Consider the following 5,086-nt stretch of genomic DNA (forward strand, 5'->3'; position numbering starts at 1 on the left):
AACCAGGCCCAAACCTGCTAATATTCAGAAATCGGGCATTGACTCTATTTTTTGGCAAAATTATTATATACTAAGTGAAAATTTTCCAAAAATTTTAAAGCACCTGGTATTCCCAGGCAGTCTCCCATCCATGTACTAACCAGACCCAAACCTGCTAATATTCAGAGACCGGCATTGACTCTATTTTTTGACAAAATTATTATATACTAAGTGAAAAATTTCCAAAAAGCTTACAGCACCTGATATTCCCAGGCGATCTCCCATCCAAGTACTAACCAGGCCCAAACCTGCTTAGCTTCCAAGATCAGACGAGATCGGGTATAGCCTTTTTTTTTTTTTTATCTTTTTATTTAACTTTCAATTCACAGTTTTTCAATTGCATCATTCCATCCAATTTACTTACATTTCAATACATTTGTATGAATCGTTTTTCAACTGAACTACTTAATTTTGCATAATCATACAGCAATAAAAAGAAAGAACATAAATAAAGTACACACACATATATGTTTACAATTATTCAATTGACATCAGCCATTCTCAACCAGATTATAACTCTTCACCAATTGAAACGTATTTCTTCCCCCACCTTTTGATGTATGAACCTATTCATAGTCAAAAAATAACTCTTTCCCTTCTTTATCGTCATACTTACAAATCAACCCTCTTTGTATCATTGACATTAATCTTTTACTTTTATTTTTCTCCCTTCAAAATATTTATAGTTCCTTCTTAGAACTACTTCTAGTCTTGCATGACTCAGAACAAAATTAATTAAACAAATATCAGTTATTTTCCTTTTCCCGAAAGTTCCAAACAAAAACAATTTCCCCCATTCCTCCTCGGTCTCAACTTCGACACCCCAGTTTTGTCACATAACCGCTCGTGGTTCTTTTATCTGCTCAACCTGTTCTCCGTCCATCTCAGACTTCCTCTTTGCACTCAGTCTTTTAATCTTTGTTTTCAGTCCCTCTTTACTTTCTCTGTCTCTCTTTTTTCCACCTCTGCTTTCTATCAGTTCTTGTGCAGTATTTTTCTTTTCCTCTTCTTTACCTCTTTCTTTCACATTACTTTCATCTGTGTCCTCCTCTTCCTCGATCTCTTCCGACTGCTCCATCTCCTCCTCCCCATCTTCTGCTTCACTGTAACTTTCAGGTCTGCCTCGCCATTCCATTTTGCTTCTTCTTTCACTATCTTCAGCTCCGTCTTTCTCTCCACCGCTCACCACATCAGTTGTTCCCTCCTCTTGCACCTCTGTCAGAACACTATTCCTCCTTTCATCATATTTTTGACTATCCACTCTCTCTCTCTCTAATCCCATCCATTCTTCACAATCTCTTGCATAATGGCCTCCACCATTGCACTTGAAGCACTTTAATTCAGGGCACTCTCTGATTATGTGCCCTGGCTTGATGCAAAGTCTACAAACACGTATTTGTCTATCATGGATGACACGAAAAAATTCGGTGCCTCTCAGAGTCTCAAATTTTGTGGAGTATGGTAGTGAACATACCTGTTCCGTGAAGCGAACTTTTAAGAAACGTGTCCCATCAACTGTATCCGTTCCAGGCCACACCCGGCGTTTGATTGGTGAAAGTGGTCGTACTCCCCACTCCTGTAGCTTGGCGAGTATATTCTCATCCTCTAAGTACACAGGCAAATTGATAAAGGACACCACCATATCATTATTTATTATATCCCTGGCATGCACCATCACTCCTTTCACTCTCACTCCATCCATTAGTTTCCTCTTTGCCTCTTCATCTTTCATTGTGAGCTCATAGACCCTTTCACCTCTCACCCTGCAGCCAATCACTTCTCCACACTCCTTCTTTACTTCCTTCAGCAAATCCATCATTGAAATCTTTTCTGTTCCATCCACCTCTACCTCCACAGTCAGCTCTTTGCTGTACTTCCATTTTGATTTTCCTTGCACTCCTCTGCTATTTTCTTCTCCCTCTTCCCACAAATTCCCTGTGACTTTACTTATCTCTTGTTGCTTTTGGATCTCTGCTTGTTTGACTTTACCTCTTCTTTGCTCCTCCTCTTCATTCCTCCCATTGCTACCTTTTCTCATCATGGTTTGTTCTCTTTCTTTATCTGACGCCATGCTGTGCTTCTGCAGCATGCTACAAGGAAAAATAAGTCAAAAAACGTCAAAAAAAAGTCCCCCAGACAGCCTAAGCTGCCAGGGTGATTTATGGAGGTCAACACTGACTATCCAGCAACTAATATCCCAAGCAAAAATCTGAAAGCCAAAATATTTAGAAACAAACAATTCAAATAAACAAACAGGATTGAGCCTTTCTCTCTGTGCTGCAAGACTATCACTTCCTATTGGCTCACTGGCGCCGCCAGGTTGGTATGGCCGTAAGTGAAGACTGCTGCAAAGAGAAGGCTATTTAGAGATCAGCCAATCTAATCGCCAGTACATTATATAAGTAGGAAAGAAAACCCAAAAGCTTAAAGCACCTGGTATTCCTAGCCGGTCTCTCATCCAAGTACTAACCAGACCTAAGCCTGCTAAGATTCAGAGATTGGGCATCGACTCTTTTTTTTTTTTTTTTTTTTTGCAAAACTATTATATAATTTGTGAAATTTTCCAAAAAGTTTAAAGCACCTGGTATTCCCAGGCAGTCTCCCATCCATGTACTAACCAGGCCCAAACCTGCTAATATTCAGAAATCGGGCATTGACTCTATTTTTTGGCAAAATTATTATATACTAAGTGAAAATTTTCCAAAAAGTTTAAAGCACCTGGTATTCCCAGGCAGTCTCCCATCCATGTACTAACCAGACCCAAACCTGCTAATATTCAGAGACCGGCATTGACTCTATTTTTTGGCAAAATTATTATATACTAACTGAAAAATTTCCAAAAAGCTTACAGCACCTGGTATTCCCAGGCGGTCTCCCATCCAAGTACTAACCAGGCCCAAACCTGCTTAGCTTCCGAGATCAGACGAGATCGGGCATAGCCTTTTTTTTTTTTTTTTTTTATTAAGAAATTTAAATCAATAAAATACAATAATCAATAGAAAATACAGAACATCGTCTTTACACATCTCTACATTACACATCTTTCATTTACATAGATAATTTAAAAAACTCTTCCACTTTCTGGCAACTTCCACATTAAATCATTTAAAACACAACAAACTTGTGGGGTAAAAACATCATAAAAAGAGTCTAACATATTCACACCTTTAAAGTACACATACAGTCTTTCGATATATAATTCTGTTTTTCTTTTAAACACACTCCAAACATCCAACACAATTTTTTCCTTTTTAGCCACGGTTCTTCTGTCCCATATTGCACTTTTCATTAGCATTACACACAGATTAATAAAACTTTTGTTTTTACACTTTTTCTCCCAACCAAACATCACAACTCTGTTCCATTCCATTACATTTTCATCCCACTCCTCAGCCACATCTTTAATTAAACATTTACATTTCCTTAAAAAGTCCTCTAGCTCTCTACAATGTAAAAACATATGTAAAATCCCCTCTTCCTCTTCCTGGCACACTTTACACAGAGCATTTTCTTCCATTCCTATTTTATTTAAAATAACATCAGTAAAAACCACTTTATGCCTTATAAAATACTCCAAACATTCCAATTTTGTTTCAACACATTCCCCCGTCATGTTTCTCCATATACACTCTTTTTTTAAATCTTTGAATTTCTGCACCCAGTATCCATTTACAATCGGCTCTTTAAAAACATCATCTCTAAAAGCACGATAAATCATTTTCACAGTACATTCCTTAAAATCATACAGTTTTTCCCCTAATTTCACATGAATACATTTCTCTTTTGGTTCTCCTTCCATACTTTCTATTCTTTTAATCCACTCTTTAGGTATTGCATTTTTAATGATTTCATATTTATTTTTTATTTCTTGTTCACTGTAATCTTCTTTTGCCTCCTCCATTGCATCCACAATAAATTGTGTCGGTAAAAATCCTTCTTTAAATTCATATAAAACATCTGTCACTCTCGTTATCCCCACATCCATCCATTTCTTTAAAACATTTCTTTGTCTTGTTTTAAAATGTTTTTGTTTAAAAACAGAGGTTGATTTAAAATGTTTTCTCTCCCATGTGGATCATACTCTACTCTGTCTAAAAATTTTCCCCAGGCACTAAACATTTCTCTATAAAACTCTGGTAATCTTTCTGTCATCCAATTCTTCGTTTTCATCCATAAAATTCCATCCCCCATGTTAAAATCCCCACATTTGTTTAAAAAATACTCCATTGTCCTTTTCCATGCTGTTTTGTGACCCTCATCCAGATGTTTTTTTTACTATTTTAATTCTTAAGCTATTTTTTCTCTGTTCTACATCAATTAATCCCATCCCTCCCTTCCCTGCTTCTCCTATTAACATACTATATGCAATTCTTGACGGTTTACTATTCCATAAAAAATCTAAAAAACATTTTTTCAACCTTTTCTCCACCCATATTGGCATAGCAGTCACATATAAAACATACCACAACTTTGACACCATTAAAACATTTAAAATTAAAACCTTCCCTTTTAAACTTAATGTCCTCAATTTCCAAAAATGTAACCTTCTTTCAATTCCTCCTACTATTTCCTTCCCACATTTTTTCTTTAACAATCCTTTCGTCTTTTCCCATTAGAACACCTAAAATCCTTATTTCTTTTGTTTCTTTAAAATGAAAATAATCCGTTAAAACAGTCACTCCTCCAAATCTCACATATGTTGTTTTTTCTTCATTTAACTTTCCTCCTGATCCCCTACAAAACATCTGTACTACTTCCATTACTTTATTAACACTCTCTATATCTTTAACTATTATTGTGTGTCATCCGCATATTGAAATATTTTTTTCATTTCCCCCACTTCCTTCAATGTTTATCCCTCTTATGTCTTCATCTATTTTAATAGCTAATCCCAATGGTTCTGCAACTAAAGAATATAAAAGCGCTGATAATGGACATCCTTGTCTTATTGACCTAGTAATTTTAAAACATTCTGTTAAAAAACCATTACAACTGTATTCTTGTTATTGTCCCCTATATAAAATTGTAATCCACTTGACAAAATTAT

Source organism: Carassius auratus, unplaced genomic scaffold (assembly GCF_003368295.1).
Source record: "Carassius auratus strain Wakin unplaced genomic scaffold, ASM336829v1 scaf_tig00031958, whole genome shotgun sequence".
Classification (NCBI taxonomy): Eukaryota; Metazoa; Chordata; class Actinopteri; order Cypriniformes; family Cyprinidae; genus Carassius; species Carassius auratus.